Genomic DNA, 21,387 nt, shown 5'->3' on the forward strand with positions numbered 1-21,387 from the left:
AAACATATTCCATAGCTAGCAGCATTATAGACCCTGATGCCAAATAGTAGGAAAGAAATTTTTCAGGGCCTGCTACCAGCATAGGTCAGAATGACTGGAGATGTCTTCTGGCAATGGGGATTGTGCATCAGAACTTCTTACAGACCACCAAAAACTGAGCATGCAAATGGACGGTTGAGCCTCCATCTTGGTTCCCACTGGGGAAGTATTATGTGATGGGCAATTCTTGGAATGATGGATAGGTACCATTAGATGAGTGACCAGCTTGGCACCAGCAGTGAGGTCCAAGAGCAGCAGCAGTGGGGGGTGTGGGACCAAGCCCAAGGCAATCCAACAGCAAGGCCCCACCCTCCTGCAAACCAGCAGCCTCCTGGACAAGTCATCAGTCTGTGAATCACAGAAAGACTCCACCCCAGAGACTCCACCCCCAGCATAAACCACCAGCATGGCCTTGACCCTGTGGCTAACCTGTAAAGAAGCCTTGCCCCAGGCTGGCCAATAGAAGTTAAGGATATGAATAAAATTCTGAAAAAGTTAGATATGATAGATCTCTGGAGAAGGCTGTTTGGAAATAAAAAGGAATATATCTTTTTCTCAGCAGTATATGGCACCTACACAAAAATTGACCATGTATTAGGACATACAAATCTCACAACCAAATGTAGAAAAGCAAAAATAGTAAATGCATCTTTTTCAGATCATAATACAATAAAATTATAGCCAATAAAGGACAACGTAGAGATAGATTGAAAATTAAATAACGCAATCTTACCAAAAGAAATTGAATAAGCCATCAGTGAATTTTCTAAGAAAAAAATCCTCAGGACCAGATGGATTCACAAGTGAATTCTACCAAACATTAAAGGACAATTAATCCCAATACTGTATCAGCTTTTGGGGAAAACAGGCAAAGAAGTAGTCCTACCAAATTCCTTTTATGACACAAATATGGTGTGATATCCACACTAGGAATATCCAAAACAGAGAAAGAAAATTAGAGATCAATTTCTCTAATAAATATTGATGCAAAAAATTTTAAATAAAATACTAGCAAAAAGATTACAGCAATTTATCATGAGAATAATACACTATGACCAAGTGGGATTTATACCAGGAATGCAGGACTAGTTCAATATTAGGAAAACTATCAGAATAATTTACAATATCAGTAACAAAACCAATAGAAATCATATGATTATCTCAATAGATGCAGAATAAACCTTTGACAAAATACAGTATCCGTTCCAATAAAACACACTAGAGAGCACAGGAATAAATGGAGCTTACCTTAAAATGATAAATAATATTTATCTAAAACCATCAGCCAACATTATCTGTAAGGGGGATAAGCCAGAAGCCTTCCCATTACAATCAGGGGTGAAGCAAGGATGCCCATTAGTGCTGCTATCATTTAATGTTGTGCTAGAAATGTTAGCTATAGTAATAAGAGAAGAAAAAGAAATTAGAGGAATTAGAAGAAGCAATGAGGAAACAAAACTATCACTCTTTGTAGATGATATGATCTTATACTTAGAAAATCCTAGAGAATCCATTAAAAATACTTGAAATTATTAACAATTTTAGCAAAGTTTCAAGATACAAAATAAATCCACATAAATCACCAGCAATTCTATATATTACCAACAAAGTCCCATAGCAAGAGATAGCAAGAGAAATTTCATTAAAAATAACTGTGAATGATACTAAGTATGGGGAGTCTACCTGCTAAGACAAATCCAGGAATTATATAAACACAACTATAAAACACTTTTCATACAAATAAAGTCAGATCTAAACAATTGGACAAATATTAATTGCTCATAGGTAGGACAAGTCAATATAATAAAAATGACAATTCTACCTAAATTAATCTATTTATTCAGTGCCATACCAATCAAACTATCAGAAATTATTTTATAGAGCAATAAAAATAATAATAAAATTCATCTGGAAGACTAAATGCTTAAGAATATCAAGGGAATCAATGAAAAAATATGAAAGATGGTCTAGCCATACCAGATCTCAAACTGTATTATAAAGCGATAATTATAAAAACAATCCAGTACTGGCTAAGAAATAGAGTGGTGGATTGGTGGACTAGATTGGGTACAAACTACTTTATAGAAAATGACCATAATAATCTAGTATATAATAAACCCAAAGGTCCAAGCTTTTGGAACAAAGACTTACTATTTTACAGAAACTACTGGGAAAACTGGAAAACAGTATGGCAGAAACTAGGTAAAGACCAACATTTCATACCATATACCAAGATAATGTCAAAATGGGTACATATATATGTATATATGTATACATATATACATACACATATATATTACACATAAAGTGTGATACCATAAGCAAATTAAGAGAGCATGGGATAGTTTATCTGTCAGATATATGGATAAGGGAAGACTTTAGGGCCAAAGAAGATATAGAGAGTATTACAAAATGTCATAGATAATTTTGATTATATAAAATCAAAAAGCTTTTACACAAACAAAACCAATGCAACCAAAATTATAAGGAAAGCAGAAAACTGGGGGGAGGAGGAATTTGCTACAAGTATTTCTAATAAAGGCCTCATTTCTCAAGTATATGGAGAACTGAGGCAAATTTATAAAAATATAAGTCATTCCCCAATTGATAAATGGTCAAGGACATGAAGAGGCAATTTTCAGACAAAGAAATCAAAGCTCTCTATAATCATGTGAAAAATGCTCTAAATCTCTATTGATCAGAGAAGTACAGGTAAAAACAACTCTGAGGTACCACCTCACATCTGTCAGAGTGGCTAATATGACAAAAAAGGAAAAAAATCTAATTTTGGATGTTGGAGGGGATATGGAAAAACTGGGACACTAATGCACTGTTGGTGGAGTTTGAACTGATTCAACCATTCTGGAGGACAATTTGTATCTATGCCCAAAGGGCTATAAAACTGTCCATATACTTTGATCCAGCAATACCAGTTCTAGTTCTATAGACCAAAGACATCCAAAAACAGGGAAAGGGACCTATTTGTTTAAAAATATTAATAGTAGCTCTTTTTGTGGAGGCTAAGAATTGGACATCAAAGGGATGTCCTTTAATTGGGGAATGGCTAAATAAGCTGTGGCATATGATTGTAATGGAATACTATTGTCCTATAAGAAATAACAAGCAGGATGGTTTTAGAAAAACCTGGAAAGACTTACATGAACTGAAGCATAGTGAAGTCAACAGAACCAGGAGCATGTTGTACGTGGTAACAGCAATATTGTTTGATGAAGAATTGTAAATTAGCTAGTCTCAGCAATACAATGATCCAAGACAATCTCAAAGGACTAATGATGAAGCATATTATCTGATTCCAGAGAAAGAACTGATATTGATTGAATACAGACATACATGCTATTTTTCACTTTCTTTCATTTTTTTCTTTTATTCCAGCCTTCTTGTACAAAATGACTAATATAGAAATGTTTTACATAATTGCACAAATATAGCCTATATCTGGTTGTTTACCATCTCACGGAGGAGAGAGGGAGGGATAGAATTTGGAACTCAAAACTTTGAACAAAAGTATCAAAAATTGGGGGCGGGGAGTGTAAAAGAGAAGTTGGCACAAATTAAGGTGTAAACTTCCAGCTGTCAAAATATTGAAGAAATTCTTTTTGGTGAGTAACATATCTTTAGTGCTCCACACTGTTTGAGAGGTTCATTGCTCCCAGTCCTCTTCCCATGGAACATTATTAGACTCATTAGAAGAATAAATCCAAAGATTCTGAAAACCACATAAAGATGTGAAGAACATAAGCTGCAGAGCTACACATTTCAGTTTTATTAGGCAAGTTGACCCTGTCCTGGGGTCACATCATTATAAAGCTGTTACATCTCCTTATTGGGGAAAAAAAGTATGTCAGTTCAAAAAACAAAAAGTTGCTTTAGATAACTTATGACAAGCAGTAAGTAGCCTGAATGATATGCCTAAAAAACCTGTTTCTGTTTGGACTACCAACACCTAACAAGAAGGTGGGGGTCACCTTCCAGATTCTCAGGTCTAATTTAATTGGCTATTACTGCCGAAGAACATCTGCTATGTCTTTAAAAAAGCATTACATAGCACTTTCAGCTCTCATTTCAATTAATGCATGCTATGTTCTAGGCACTGAGATAGGTGTTAAAAATATAGACACAAAAAATAATCTCTGAATCTCAAGGAGCTTCTATTCTACCAGGCGAAGTAACATAACACTTTTTTTTTGTTCAGTCATGTCTGACTCAAGATATTGAAGTGGCTTGCCATTTCCTTCTACAGATGAGGGAACTGAGGCAAACAAGATTAAATGACTTTCCCAGGGTCACACAGCTAATAAGTGTCTGAGGCTGGATTTTAACTCAGAGAAATGAGCTTCCCTATATACATAAACATATATATAAGTAAATATATATAGAAAGTAATCTAGGGTGCATATGGAGAGAGCACTAACCACTTAAAAGAATCAGAAGAACCTTTTTCCTCCTGTAAAACATTTTTATATATTAACCTCATTTTTATCCTCTCCTTCAACAACCCCAAGAAGGGATACTTAAAGCTAATTGCTAAAGCTAATAGCTTTCCTGGTTCCTGTTTCCAGAAAGCAACTGAATGCTACAATCCTCCCTCTTCCTGTCCTATGCCTTGCACACCCACAAGAGGGCACACACTCTCTCTGAGCCCTTGACCTACATTGGTTGCCATAATGGAAAACTCCTATTTTCTTTCTTTTTTTTCTTTGTATATATTTTATTTAATATTTTAGTTTTCAATATTGATTTCCACAAGATTTTCAGTTACAAATTTTCTCCCCATTTCTGCCCTCCCCCCATTCCAAGATGGCATATATTCTGATTGCCTCATTCCCCATCAGCCCTCCCCTCTTTCACCACATTCCCCCCACACCGGGGAGTATTTTCAATAATGCAAAACCCGTCACACTTATTTCATTCTTTGCTTTGGTGTTATTGCTTGTTCCTCTGTAATTTCTCCTGCCTTACTCTTCCCTAATATCTGTGAAATCAAGGAATTTTAGAACTGGAAAAGAACTCAGAGGTCAACTCTAATTCCTTTATTTTACAGATGAGGACAATAAAGCCCAGATATTTTTATTTAAAATGTTTAATTTTTTAAAAGTTTATTTTAAAAATTTATTTTAAAATTACACTTTTTAAAAATTGCATACAATTGATACAATGTATAATTCCCTCACAGATGGGGCACTGGCCTAATGTAATTAAGAAGATAACAGTACTCACATAAAATATATCTTATCTTCAACAACAACAACAAAAATGGAACTCCCAGATGGATGCCTCATTGGGCATCATAGTTTCACATCTATCAAAATGGTTGATGTTTTTAAAAGTACTCATTATCCATTCTCTCACTGATTATCTTGCCAACCCTGTGTAGGAGTAAGGGTCAATAATATTATCTCTGTTTTGAAGACTGATAAGAGAGACAGAGAAAGATTAGGTGAGTTGCCTAATATCACACCACTGGGTACCAGATTCCACACTAGAATTCATGGCTCTTGTTTCCTTGTCCAATATTCTTGGTAACAATGCTTTTCCTAATAACACAAAGAAGCAATCTCAATAAGCAAAAGAAAACAGGGACTTCACAGAATGTTTATCTTCAGCTGTTAATGTTCAAATACTGTCTGATTAATTAGCATGGGGTGATTAAAAACTAGAATTATTTCCCAAGTTACCTTCCCTGTTCAGACTTAAGGAGCTCCTAATGACTGAACAAACAGGGGGGAAAAGAGGAAGAACAAATATAATTTGTGAAAGGACAGTTTTGTATTTTCAAATCCCTGCAGCGAATGATGGATAATAAGCTTAACTGACAAAAGAAGATGAGAAATCACAGGATTCAATAAACTGAAGCAAAATCCATCATGCAGCAAGCTAATGAAAGAGTCACAGGCAAAGGCAGTCTCTGACTGGTTTTCAGCATTGCCTTCTGCTGTGCAGAATAAAATAGTTCAGACAGTAGAGGAAAGAACAGGCAGGAGGAGAGCCGAGGTACAGCCAGCCTTCTGAGAAAATGTTTTTGGTTTTTTTTTAAGCACTGCCTCTTCTTGGTGCATCAAACTGGCCCAGGTAACATGCAGAAGACAGGGAGCTCCTGTTCTCAAATTCATTCTTCTGCAAATATACAGCCTGAACAATTAACCTCTGGTTGGCTCCCCTGCCTCAAGTCTCATCTTTCTCCAATACATCCTCCACAAAGTGATTTTCTCAAACATGATCCTACATGTCAGTTTCCTACTCAATTAATTCCAATAGCTCCTGATGACCCATAGAGAAATATAAACATTCCTGTTAAATATAAGCATTTAAAACCCTTTACATTTTGGACCCAACCTACATTTCCAGCTTGATTACCTATTGTTCCCCTTTGTGTATTCTAATATGCAACCAAATCGCACTTCTTTTTTTCTCATAAAAGACATTTCATCTTCTGTTTCCGTGATAAACTCCATCTTTTGAAATCTCTTGTTTCCTTCAAAACTCAGCTAAAGCACCACCTTGCACATCAAACCTTTTCTGTAGCATCCCACATTACTTACATGAAGATATTAGTGCTCTTTCTCCACCCCTATCATGTATAACAAGGAGGAGACAAGCTATAGCAAGTACATAGAGAACCTCTGAGTCCAAGTGCCATCTCTGACCCATGCTGATCCTATGTAAGGCACTTAAGCTCTGAGTGGTCTAGGCAACTTTCTAAGACTTGCAGAGAAGGTGCTGACTTGCTTTATCATAGAATTTCCACACCTGCATGTTCCCTATAACAACAAGTAAGGTCTAGTCCCTATCCCTGTATTTGTATGTAATAATAAAAATCACTGTTGGTCCTAGGAGGCTGAGGAGAGTACTCTCCTTACCCTCTCCATGAAGGGGAGCCTCTCAGCTCTGAACTCAGGCACAGGGTAAGCCTGAGGGAGGCTGGATATTAAATAGAGGGGTAAGATTCTTTCTTGAACTCTCTGGCTCTTTGTGCCCTCACCCAGGAACCTCAGGTATAATCACTTAAAACTTAGGTTTGATTTGTGTCTGTGATCTTCTCAAAAGGATCAAGTAGAAAAATATTCAATATATCATTTAAATCAGTTATAGGACAGCTATTTATTTTGTACACTCAAAAAAAATGTCAACCCAGGGAATTCGCAAGCGTGCATAAAAAAGACTTCAACAAACAGCAGTAATAACTTCTAAGTCCTTTTATATTCTCTTGGCAGATTGTTACAGTACTTAAAAACCAAAATGGAAGAGGATTCAGAGAAGATAGTGGAGTAGGTGAGAAAATTCCAAGCTCTCAAGATTTTTCCCCACAAAAGAGATGAAATAACACCTCAGGGTGAATATTGAGAAGTAAAAATAATTAAAAGTAAGGGCAGCTGTTCCCCTGTCCCCCTCCTGGGAGAGTCAGAGAAGATTTGAAGAAAAGTCCAAAGACGAGGTTTGGTCTGTGTGAAGAGTAAACATTTCCAGGCTAGGTCCTAGGTCCACTTAAACAACAAGGTGCAAGCTCTGGGATTAGGTAGATTGGAGGCTGCCTTGGCCCCAATCTCAGGAATTTTTACCCCTGGACAATGAGGGGTGTTGGGTGTCTGAGTCCAGGAAGATTGAGGGAACCGCTGCTGAAAAAGAATGCCGGAACCAACTGTGCTGCAGAGATGTGACCTGGGGCTAGAAGGCCTCAGCACATATTTGGTGAGTTCACAAGCAATGTGGCCAGGATGCTGCTGGTTGTGGGCACTTATTGGAGGTTGGAGATCTTAGTTCCAGTTCCTGAGGCCAAAGGCACCATAATTCATACCCTAGGACTAGAGATGTTTATAAAAACTGGGCTTCTGCAAAGTTTTTTTAAATGCATAAGGAAAGGAGAAAAAAAATTCAACCATAGAGAGTTACTGTGAGAATAGAGAAGTCCGGGGTTCATCTTCAGAGGGGGATACTGAAGCAAAGAAACCCTCTTCTACCCCAAAGAGTTACATCAAATAGACACCTGTTCAAAAAGAATTCATAGAAGAACTTTAAAAAGACTTTAAAAATCGAATGAGAGAGATTAAGGAAAAACTTTTTAAAAGATCCAAGAAAAACAAGAAGATTATGAAAAAAGTCAACCAATTAGAAAAAGAGATCCAGAATCTTAAGGAAGAAAACAACTCCTTGAAAATCAGAATTGGGCAAGGAGAAGCCAGTAAAGTTATAAGAGATCAAGAAATAATAAAACAAAATATAAAGTATGAAAAAACAGAAGAGAATGTGAAACATTTCATAAGAAAAACAACTGATCTGGAGTGCAGATTAAGAATAATTGAACTACCTGAAAGCTATAATCAAAAAGAAATCTTGATACAATAATATAAGAAATAATTAAAGAAAATTGTCCTGAAGAACTAGAACAAGAGGGGAAATTAGAAACAGAAAAAATCCACCAATAACCATCTGAAAGAGATCCTGTGAGGAAAACCCATAGGAATATTGTAGGCAAATTTTGAAACCCCCAGGTGAAGGATAAAATATTATGAGCAACAAGAAAATAACAATTTAAATATGATGGTGCCACCATTAGAATCACACAAGATCTAGTAGCAGTGACATTAAAAGACCATAAGTCTTGGAACACTATATATTGAAGAGCAAAAGAACTGGGGTTCTAGCTGAAAATATTAAACCCAGCAAAACAAACATAATCCAGACTTTCAGGACTTTGTTAAAAAACAAACAAACAAATATGAACTTCATAGAACATTTGACATAGAAGAGCCAAGAGAAATATAAGGTGCATACTAAAGACTAATTACAAGGGACTCAATAAGGACAAATTGTTTACCTTTTATGTATGTAAAATGTAAAACCTAAGTCTGAGATTGTTAATTGGATAGTTCATAAGAAAGATTGGGGCGGACCTAAGTATGATATGACTTTAAAAAGTAAAATTGTTTAGGAACAGCTAAAAAGAGTGATTATTTTATATAAATGAGGTGCTAGAGAAAGAACCAACACAGAGGAATTAGGTGGGGAAGGAGGGCTGTGAGTTCTGTTAACCTACTTTCATCAGGAATGGGTTAAAGAGGGAACAATATACATATATATATATATATATATGTATGTATGTATGTATAAAAGTCTTCTAAATTCACAAAGAAATAAAACACTGAGGGGATAGGGAGAAGGGAGAAGATAAGGGAGAGCTCTCTAGAGGAGAGGGTGAGAAAATAGGTTAAAGGGAGGTATACAAGGGTATTTAGATTTAAGGAAATGGCAGGATAAAAGAGGGATGCTTGGAAGGGGGATAGGTTAAGTAATAGGAAGGCAAGGTAGAGGGTAGAAGTAAAGTAGAAGAGTTAGAAGGGGAAGAAAATAAGAGAAAGGCCTTTAAAATGGCCCTCAGGCAATAGTTTGCTGACCCTTACATCTGCTATCTGCTATAGGAGGCACGAAATAAATATGGCATTTAAATAAATATGGCATTTAAATATGGCAAATAAATAAATATGGCATTTAGGTGGTACAGTGGATAGAGTGCTGGGCTTGGAGTCAGGAAGACTCATCTTACTGAGTTCAAATCTGGCCTCAGACACTTACTAGCTGTGTGACACTGGGCAAGTCACTTAACTCTGACTCAGTTTCCTCATCTGTAAAATGAGCTGGAGAAGGAAATGGCAAACCCCTCCAGTATCTTTGCCAAGAAACCCAAAAATGGGATCACGAAGAGTCAGCCACAATTGAAAACAACTAAACAACAACAAATCCCAACTATAACAATGGCCTCAACAACATCACAACGCTCCACTTTCTTCATCTTTAAAATGAGTTTGGATTAGATAAATACTAAGATTCCTTCTAATTCTAAAGCCTGTGATACTAGAAATCTTACCTCTCCACCGAGGAGTCCTTCACTGCACTACCCCTTGATATGGAGCCACTACCACCCTACCTAGACATCCTATAATAATTATAGAGTCATAGATTTAGAGCCGGAAAGGGGCCTTAGAGGCTGCAAGTTCCAAACCCCTCATTTTGCCGTTCTTCATTTGAGATGAGGAAACTGAGGCCCAGAGAAATTCAGCGACTTCCCCAGGGTCACAAAACTAGTGTCTGAGGTAGGATCTGACCTTACTCCAAGTCTGGCATCCTCTCCACTATTCAGTTTACCATTTAATGAAATTTAAAGGATAGCAATAGATTTTCTGCTGAAACTTAGATGAATCTAACTTAGGTCCTCTTTGTAATAAGACCCACAATTAACATCTTTAAATATCTTTAGCTTTTAATATAGAAAAAAAGCAAAAGTTTAGGAGATTAATTAGGAAGAGGCAATGAAGAGCAACATTTTGACTCTCCTTTTCCTTTTATTGTTATTAGAAAAAATATATACACATATGTTTCTTCTCATAAGATACATACACATATATATACACACACGCACATACACACACATATAACCTCCCACAAAACCAAAAAACTTGCCACGCAACAATTTATGATGGCCTCATGGCCACAGGAGGAAAATTAAGCCGATCATTTCCTAGAGTCTGAAGAAGAAAAGAAAGTGTTTGATCTAAGGGTCAGGCAGAATAGAGAAGAGTCCCAAGGGTTTATTTATATCAGGAAGAGATCTCAGTTTCCCATAGCTCCTCACCAACAAGTTCCTTGGAGCTCCCTACTTCTCTATTATACCAGCACACAATGTCAGCAGTCCTTTCCATTCCTGGAATTTAGAATATTATATTCTATAATAATAGATGAAAATAAAGCATTCAGAATATTTTGTTCCATATCAGAATAGAACGAAGTACCAGGTAGGGTCTTTTAATAGTGAACCAGAAAGGCCAACCATATTAGGTTTATAATCCTTGGGGTGTTTTCTCTTCCATTTTTGTCACCATGTCTGGCAACCAGAAGTGTATGGCTGCTATTTGCCTTATATGACTGTCGCTGTGGCAGTCAGCAACTCTAAGGTCTAGGCATGATTTTGTGCCCTAGACACAGCAAAAATTACACACCTGATCATAATTTCTGAGGCTGTTCCTTTTCCTAGGCAGTCAGATGCTGCAGTGGATTGAGTTTTGAACTTGAAGTCATGAAGACCTGGGTTTAAATCTCTCTTCAGACACTAGCTGGGGGACTCTTGGCCAATCATTTAATTGCCCTTAGCCTCAGTTTTCTCATCTGTAAAACAGGGATAATTATGGCATCTACATCTCAGGCTTGTTGTGAGCGCCAAATGAAATAACATTTATACAGTTCTTTGAAAACTCTAAAATCTTATTTGTTTTTATTGTTTTCCTTTGGGACATGTTCAGTAGGGACAAAGAACAATGAGCTAAAGTCCTAAAACTACAGCAACTCATGGTTGGAGGTGATTTCAAAAGTCACCTAATCCAAATCACACCTAAACAGGAATCCTCTCCATAACATCTTCGACAAGTTTTCATTCCACTTCTATTGGATGATCTTCAACTGAGGGGAACAGTCATTGTTTACAAAGACAGCCTATTCCACTCTGCAACACCTCTAATTCTTGGGAAATTTTTCTTTACATCAACCTTAAATCTGCTTTTCTGCCATTTTAATCCCCTATTCCCAGTTCTGCTTCCTAGGACCAAGCAGAATAAACTAAATCCCTCATCCACAGAAATACCCTTGCAAATAACTATGATGCCCTCCTGCTCCCAGTCTTTTCTTCTCTGGTCTCCAACCCTCTCACTATCATCACCCTTTTTCCTCCCACAGACATGTTCTAGCTTATCAATGTCCTTGTTAAAATATGGTGTACTAAGCATAATACTCCAAGTGTGATCTAATCACATGAAGTACACAAAAGCTATCACATCAAGACTAGAGTCCTGAATAGCACATAGCTCTTAATGCATATTAACTTTCAACTATCATATCACACTTTTGGCTCATATCAAACTTTCGGTGCACTAAGATATTCAGATCTTTTGTACAGAAACTGTTCCCTGGCTATCACATATTTATGACGTTGATCTTTTTAACCTACAAGTCATATGCATTTCAAAACAGAGGTATTCTATGAATTGCAGCCATATAGTATCACTTGAAAAACGTTGTCAAAAACATAGGTCTTTGTTGCAGGGAGAGACTTGAGGTCATTAAAAGCACAGGTTTCCCAAATATAATCCTGCCATCATCCTAGGCCTACCTTATTATGCATGCCCATTATCTAATTATACCAACACTAAGTGCCTACTAATAGACCAACGTTACAGGTTGCACATCCATCAGCATATCACAGAGGCAGAGTGGTACAAGGGCATGAACATTGGATTTGGAGTCACTGGGCTTGGCCCCTAACCCGGGCTCAGCTCCTCAGTTACTATTACAGCTGTTTATTACTCGACTACCTAGCAGGCAGCTGAGCCAGGATGCAAGGTTGGGACATCATTCAACTTTCTCCGAGTTTGTTTCTTAAGTATAAAATGAGGGCTTTGGATGAGGCAACCTCTAAGATCACTTCCAGCTCGAAAGCTGTGATCGTGTGTGATGTTGTGATAGTTTGGCAATAGGCATTCTTCATACATTTTTTTCTTCCTGTGTGAACAGTTAGGCCAAATCCTTTTTTTTTTAGGCCAAATTCTTTGAGTGATCACGAATACCTTTCAGGAGGCTTCTTAGTAGGACTTGATACAGCCTATCTAGCAATCTCTGAAAATAGAACTAGCTAGAAGACAAGGATGGAACTTAAATCCTTCTTTTATTTGAACTCTATGCTAGAACCTCCAAGATGGTGCCCAATTTAAATAAATCTAATTGACATTATCTCATTTTCATGCAATATCTTATCATTTTTATTGTCCTAGTTTGAAATGGATTTTGATTGTTACTCTGACAAGTTGTTAGTCTGACAGGACCCAGACAGCTGATTTGGAAATGACACCAATCATTGCCTCTCTTGTATTTTAAAATAGAATTCATCAATTTTGTTATTATTTTATCAAGTTCTACAAAGTATTCCTTTGGTAATTTGATGAGCATAGCATTAAAAGGGTAAATTAACTTTGGAAATATTGTCATTTTTGTTATATCGGCATGGTCTGGCCATGAGTACTGAATATTCCTAGATATTTATGATTTTTTTTATTAAGAAGCACTTTATGATGGAATCCATACAAGTCTTTTTGTGTACTTTGTTAGGTCCATTTCTAGACATTTTATAGTTATTTGGAATGCTATTTGCCTATTTTTGCTTCTTGCATTTTGTTGTTATTATGTAGAAATTTAGTTAATTTTGAGGGTTTATTTTGTAACCTGCAACTTTATTAAAATTATCCATTGCCTCAGTTAGTATCTTTGCTGATTCCCTAAGATTTTTCAAGTATACTATTACATCATCAGCCAATAGGGATAGTTTTATCTCCTCTTTACTTATCATTATGCTTTTAATATTTTTCTTTTGTCTTATTTCCAGAACAATATTGAATAATAACAGAAAGAACGGGCAACCCTACTTCATTTCTGTCTTTATTGGGGAAATGTTCTAGTCTATTCCTATTGAATACGAGTCTTGCTTTTGGTTTTAGATAAATACTTTACATGATATTTTTAAAAAGGTCCCTTCATGCCTATACTTCATAGGATTTTTAAGTATAAAAGAGTGTTGTACTTTGTCAGAGACTTTTTCTGTATCTATTAAAATATTAAGATGTGATTTTAGATGTTTTTGCTTTGCATATGATTAATTATATTGTTTTCCTGTGTTAAACCCTCCTTGCATTTCTAGTATAAATCCTTACTTGGTCATAATGAATGATTTCTTGGATAAATCTCTATAGTCTATTTAACAGAATTTTGTTTAAAATTTTTAAGTAACTATACATTAATGATATTGTCCTATAGTTTTCTTTCTCTGTTTTATCTTTCCCTGGTTTAGGTATTGGAATTATATTTTTCTCATAAAAGTATTCTCACAGGGTGCTTTCTTGGTCAATTTTTGAGAATTTGTGAAGTATGGATAGTGATTGCATTTAAAAAGGTTAATAGCATTCTCCTCTAAATCCATCAGGACTAATTGGTTTTCCCTTTGGTAGTTCCTTTAGAGCTAGACCTATTTTCTTTTCTAAAATTGGATTATATAAGATCTCTATCTGGTCTTCTGATAGTTTGAGTATTTTATGTTTTTGAATGTATTCCTCTCTTTTGTGTACTCACTTTTGTTAGCATATAACTGTTCATAACATGTTCTGATTATTCTTTTTATTTCTTCTCACTATGTTATTTGTTGTTATATGCTGTTATTTCATTGTGCTCATATGTCATTTTATTGATTTTATTTTCTGCTTTTTCTTTTTAATTTCTCAGTCAAAGGCTTATCAATTTTATTAGTAGTTTCACTTTTATTCATCATGTCTATGTTTTTCCCCCAATTTATCTATTTCCCCTTCAGTTTTTAATACTTCCTCTTTTTTTCCTTATTTTAGGTTTACTTGTCGACTTTCTAGTTTTTTAGATGCATATTTAGTTCATTAATCCTCTTTTTCTGCTTAGTTGATGTATGTTTGTAGAGACATGATTTTTCCCTTGATGATCGCATTAGCTGCACCATAGAAATTTTGGTATGTTGTTTCATCATTATCATTTCCTTTGACTTAATCGTTATTTCTGGTTTGTTCTTTGACCCACTCATTATTTAAGATTTCATTGTTATGTCTCCATTTGAGTCTGTCTCTTGTTTGTGATCTTTGATTCAATGACTGTTTTTAGTATGTTATCATCCATAAAAGATGCATTGTCATGTTTGTCTTTTTACATTTATTTGCAGTATTTCTATACCCTAACATATGGTGATTTTGTAAAAAATTCCATATGGTGCTGAGAAATATGTATATTCTTTTGCCATCCCAGAAAGAGGATGTCATAAGTCTTTTAATTCTAGGCTCACTGGCAATTTTTCATTTTCATATTTTCCCTTTTGATTATCTTTCTGTTAGACTAATCCAAAACTGAGAGAATATTGAAGTCTCCTGTCACTATTGTGCTGCTATCTGTGTCTTCTTGAAGCTTAGATAATGTTTCCTTTATGAATTTGGATATTAAAGCATTTGGAGTACATGTTTATTACCAACATTGGTTTATTGTTTACAATTCCTTTCAGCATAAGGCCACTTCCTTGTTTATCCATTTAAATTTTTTGAATGCTTGTTTTTGCTTTGCCAGATAACATGTTTACACCTCCGGCCTTTTAGGATTTCTTTTAGTGAATCCTTTTAGGATTCACTTGATAGATTATAATTTTTTATCATCCCTTCAGTTTTATTTTATCTACATCTTTGCTTTTTAAATGTGTTTCTTGTAATCATTAGATTACAGGATTTTACTTTCTTACCCAATCTGTCTATCTTTTTGTTTTATTGGATTGTTTAATCCATCCACATTTAAAATTCTGAGAGTTAGGTTTATATTTTCCTCCATTTGTCTCTAATCGCTTTTAAGTTGTGATTTCTCCTCTTCTGCTATAAACACAGTACAAAGTTCCTTCAGTTGCTTTAGGTTATTCTTCTTTAAGGAGGCCCTAATTCCATCAACTCTGTTCCTCTCACCCCTGATCTCCTCCTCCCATTAGTTACCCATATCCCTTTGGGGTTTTGTTTATTGGTTCCTTTGTCTTTCCTCATTTTATCTGGTTATTTAATTCCCACCTCTGTCCCCAGTTAGTCAGATGGATTCACCCTTCCTTTTCTCCCCTTCAACTAATCCTGTTCATTAGTATTTTTAACTTAGTTTTTGTTTCCCTTTCCAGAAAGGATTTCTTTCACTCTGTTCATTATCCATATTTTCTTTCAGTCTATTCTAGACCTCATTCTCTATTTCATAATCCCTACAATTACCTGCCTTTCTATTCTCTGCATTGTTCACAGAGTAAAAACTTTTAAGGATCCATTCTGGGCTCTTTCTTCTAAGCAGTTTATTCAGAACTTTCACCTCTGATTCTCCTTTTCCATTGTGCTTCACTCCCAGAACAATGCTAATTATTGCACATGTCAGAGAGAACATTGTCCCATTGTAGGACTCCACCCCTTTTTACCCCTCACAATCCTAATTAGAAAGTCCATTATCTATAGTCTTCCTCTGTTTACATTTTTTTTTCTCTATTTGCCTCAAAACCTCCTCCATGGGTTCATGCCCTCCCACCCTCCCAGGTGGCATTTGCTCCTTGAAGTTCTGACTTCCTCCTCCCAGGATAGGACAAATAGTTTTTTTCCAGCAACTAAATCCCACAGAGCACACCCAACACAAAATCACCATCTCCCTTCACAAAATATCTCTCTTCACCTATAGAAGAATTCATCAATGGAACCCTTTCCCATTACCAAAGAAAGGCATCCCTCCTTTCTCTACCTTTTTAAATTTTCCCAATTTCCCCCCTTTTCTTTTCCCTCTTTCCCATAGGTTCATCTTTTCCTGAGTCCACAGAAATCACCTTCTCATTTCTAGCCCTCAGTTTGACCCATGTATATCTCCTCTCTTTCCCCTTGTTCCTCTTCCCCCTTCATGTACTTTCTCATATTGTAATGTACTTCCATATATATGGATGGATGGATGGATGGATGGATGGATGGATGTGTATATGTATATGTATGTGTAAGGGTGGGTGTGTATGTGTATGTATACATGTTGATTTACTATCGCAGGCAGAGCATCACCACACTCTGCCCATTTTGCTCCAGATCTGTCTCTTCACTGTCACCTTCACCTGACTTCTGCCTTCACCTGTCTCCTTGTGTACATTTACAAAAGTGTCTGTGTTGTTCTGTTGCTGTTGCTTTCATTGGCTGCTGCATTCATCTACACCTCCAGCATTGCTGTTGTTTAGTGTATTTGAGAAGCAAATAATGTCTTCAGATCTGGTTTTCTTCCTAAGAATGTTTTAAATGCCTCTTTATTATTGAATGTCTAATTTTTTCATTTATGGTTAAGCAAACATTTGCATGGTGAGTCATCCTGGGCTGCATCCTGGGCTCCAGTGATGTCCAGAACACATTATTCTATTCCTTCTTGCATTTTCTGATATATAAAGGATAGTCTTGTGTTACTCATATTCCTTCTCTTTTTTATTGGAAGGTCTTTCTCCTGACTGCTTACAGAACTTGTTTCTTAATTGAAATATTAGATTTAACCACTATATGTCTTGGGGTTTGTAGACTGGTTTTTTTGTTTATTTTTGTTTTCTGGAGACAATCCATGGATTCTTTCATTTGGTATATTATAATCTATTTTTAGAAATGCTGGGCAGTTCTCTTATTTCCTGAATTATGTCGTTGAAGATTTTTGTTCTGTGGCTTCTTATGGGAGATCTATGATCCTTAAATTGAGTTGCCTCTATGCATCCTCCTCTTCAAGATCAATATGCTTTGCTGGCATAGTGAGTTTATTTTCTTTTAATGTTCTTGTTTTTTGCTTCTCTTCTTATAAGTTGTTCTTCACTTCTGTGCATTTGTATTCCCAATCTATTATTTTCTTTTTTGTTTCTTTTGGTAAGACTTGCCATTGTAGATTCATTTTTTTTTAATTCTGCCCTTTATTTTTGTTGTGCAAATCATAAATTGTTCTAATAATTCCCATTTTTCTTTTAAAGCATTCAAGAACATTGTGTAGTGCTTCTATGTTCTCCTCAAATTCCATAGGGTCCTCTGTCTCACAAAGCATATCATTTTCCTTTGCTTTGTAGTGTTTATTCAGATACATCTACTCATTTACTAGATATGGAGGCCATATTTTTTTCTGCTGTTAATGTTTTCCCTATTGATTTAGCTGCTTATGTTCAAGGTCTTTGAGTTTTCTTCCTCCTGATATCTTTGGTAATTTCAGTCCCCTTCCACCTCACCCCCCTCCCCCCACTCCCCCATACATACACTTATATTTCAATATTGTTCACTGGCTGACTCCCTTCCTTGATGGTGGCTTTCTTGGGGACTGGTGTTTCAACAATCTTGCTAGTAGCTGCTGTGGGGGTGTAAGATCCACCAACAACCAGTACCCAGAAAGCTGCCAGCACAGGTTCTTTGATCTGCTTTACCAAGGAAAGTAACTTTAATCAAACATACAAATATTATTCACAGTTTGGGGGAAAAGATCAGCCCCCTGAACTTCAAGGCAAATACAAACATCAACAGACAGACCTTGTCTGATTCAAATCACAATACATAGTTACCAGTGCCAACATCTGGGCTGCAAAGCTCGGGGTGGGGGTGCAGTTTGCAGCTTGCCCAGAGTCTCAACACTCCTTCCACGAGTGTGGCCCAAAAATCTAATGCCAAGCTCTCAATTACATCCAGTTTGGAGCCCTGAGGGCTCTGACCTCACCCAGGCTGGGTCTGGGAAAGTTCTCCATTCCCGGGATCACATCATATACAAATCAATGACTCCCAATTGTCTCAGTGCTGAGAAATACTCCAAGACATAAAGATCCCACTTTTTCTGCCACATTCAAACAAAGGCCAGAATCCTTAAAGGCACTTAAGAGAAGAAAAGCAAAAAGTCCCACCTTAATTACTACTACAACTGGATCTCGAAGCATTGCAGCCTCCTCCAACACTGGGGAATTCATAGTTCATCTGCCTTGGTCTCTGCCCCAAATGACTTTTGGGTGGAAAGAACTGGCCCCATCTGGATACTGAGCCTTTTCCCTAAAGTTTACTTGAGTACTGTACAGCCCCTCACAAACGTGGTGACCTGTTCTTTCCTGCTCCCTCTGTTCCTTAGTTCTTTAGTTTGTCACCAACAGTTTAGAGAGCTGCCACGCTGGTGTTATGAGTTTGGTTTTGGGTGGGATGAAAGACCCTCACCAATTAAATTTATAATAAGGAGCCATCTCAGGGTGGGAACAGAAATAAATTTTATTCAATTCTCGAGAATAGGGCATCCTGTCCTAGAACAGATCTAGCAACTGAGGCACTTTACAAGAGGCAAAGCGCCAATAATTATACCTAACACAAGAGAATTCCCACCCACCTTTGACCCTTCTCACCATTGGCTGGGAGGTGGGCTTACAATCTGAGCACAAAAGCTAGACAAAGAACCGGGAAATTGAGGTGCAGAAACTCCAATTCCCATTCCCTTAGTTAATGATTATGTAAGAAATGGGAGGAGGAGTTTTGTTTCCACAGAACTAAAGGTATACTTACCTCCCCTCCCCCACCCCAGCTTTAGCAGAAACCAGGCCTCAAGGTCGGTCAGGTGAGAGGTCAGAGGCTGGTATGCATGTGCATGCTTTTTGAGAAGGCAGTCTGGGGAATTAGAGAGGCCAAACCCTCTTGAACCAGTTCAGGCTTATCTAGGGTCTGGTGTTGGTCAAGAATCCAGGCTTACTGATTTGCATAATTTGCATATGTTAAAAAGGGAAAGTCTCTCCTCAGGCAGTTGCTCCTTCCTCTGAAGACCTCAAAGTCCTTCCATCCGCTGTCAGTTTTCAGCAACACCTGGAATGTGGAACTTCTTCTTGGCTCTAAGTGGGGGACCCAGGCTGAAGAAAAACCTCAAGAAAAGGAACATGGATGCTGTCTGCAAGAAGCTTAACTCCCAGAACTTGCAGAACCCTGTGGGACAAAATCTTTGTCAGAAGCACCAGCAAGTCCCCAAACTCTTCTGCGAGGAGGACCAGACCTTCCTCTGTATAGCCTGTACTAAAGGTCAGGAGCATGCAGCCCACACCTTTTCCCTCATTGAAGAGGCTTCTCTGAATTGCAGGAAGAAACTCCAGGACACTGTGCCTCGTTTGAGAAAGAAGATCAGGAAATGGAAAGACCTTAAATCTTCAAAGAAGAATAAACGATCTAAGTGGAGAAAGTTGATGAGAGGAGAATATGCAAAAATGCACCGATTTCTCTATGAGGAAGAAAAGTTGTGCATGGACCTTTTGAAACAAGATGAATTGAAGGCTTACATGCTGAGGGTCAAAACAACAAGTCAGCACATGGAAAACATTGAAGATATTATCCAGAAGATAGATGAAACAAGATTCAGACCTGATTTGGACTTACTTGAAGACAGCAAAGAGCTACTGCAAACAAGTGAATCACTGCTTTCTGAAAAACCTAAGTCTTTCACCCTAGAGTTTTATCCCATCACTGGGATGAAGGACTGGCTAAAGAGATTCAGAGCAAATATCACTATGGATCCTGCAACAGTCAGTGGCTCTGTCATTGTATCTGAGGATCTGAAGAGTATAAAACAAGAGAAGATGACTGTCCAGATCAGCCTAATAGCCTTGAAAAATTCCTTTATTATTTTGTCTTTGGTCAGCAGGCATTTGCTTCTGGCATACGCTACTGGGAGGTGGATGTGAGTGAGCAACCTCAGTGTGCACTAGGGATTTCTACCAAAAGCCTGAGGAAGACAACCTACTTACTACTCAGTTAGGTACATGCTTTGCTGTGAGAAGAGGGGAAATGATTTCTACCTGATCACCAGACCAGGATTAATTTGCCAGCAAATGAAAGAGCCCATACCTAAAATTGGCATATATCTGGATTATACTGAAAGAAGCCTTATGTTCTATGATGCTATCAAATACTCCCTGCTCTATGGAATGAACACTATACCATTCACAGAGGGCACCAGGCCTCTCTTCTCTCCTTGTCCCCCTATGCCTGGATCAAGGGTTGGTCCCATGACCATCTGTCCAGTGGAAGACAGTAGATGAGAATGGCTGTCTCTGACTGTAAGCATTCTTTTGTGAAGGTAATCCAGGCTCACTGCTTATTGTCACCATAAAGTGTAAAAATAATAAGGTCACTGACCAAGATACAGACAGGATATTCAGCCTCTGCTAAAGATCAACCAAGGAGCCAGGTGACATACAGAATTAGCTGGCAAGTTTAAGGCTGCCTGCAGTAATACAGCTGAAGGCCAACATTCCCAAACAGCTTTATTTTCCACTGCATTGTCTGTGGATCTATTGTCACAACAAATCAAACTTCAACAGTTTCATTTAAGCCGCTCTCCTGGATTAGGTATTTTCTGCAAGGTGCTGATTAGTACTGAAGTTTAATCATGGAACTTTCAAACTATTGGGAGGGCCCTGTCAAGTCTAATGTACTTCCCACCATCAATCAGGGTCAGGGGAAGACAGGGTAGACTTTCATAGTGATGCAAAAGAGGTATGAAGTTTTGTGTGTTTGCAAGTGACAAGCAGTCAGAAAAACTTGCATAAAGGAGATTATTTGAGATGGTTGTGATCAATTAGCATTTAAATAAAGATTTGGGTGAATACCTTCAAAAAAAAAAGAGGGAAAGTAGAAGTAAAAGAATATAGTTTAATCCTAAACTAAGACAAGGAAAATCTAATTAATTTCACTTTTGCTTCTGTATCCTTATTATCCT

General features: G+C 37.2%; 1 pseudogene; it reads left to right on the forward strand.

Annotated features, from left to right (window-relative positions):
• Positions 1-19,489: 19,489 nt before the first annotated feature.
• LOC118839002 lies at positions 19,490-20,707 on the forward strand (annotated as a pseudogene).
• The last annotated feature ends 680 nt before the right edge of the window (positions 20,708-21,387 follow it).

Source organism: Trichosurus vulpecula, chromosome 1, assembly GCF_011100635.1.
Source record: "Trichosurus vulpecula isolate mTriVul1 chromosome 1, mTriVul1.pri, whole genome shotgun sequence".
Classification (NCBI taxonomy): Eukaryota; Metazoa; Chordata; class Mammalia; order Diprotodontia; family Phalangeridae; genus Trichosurus; species Trichosurus vulpecula.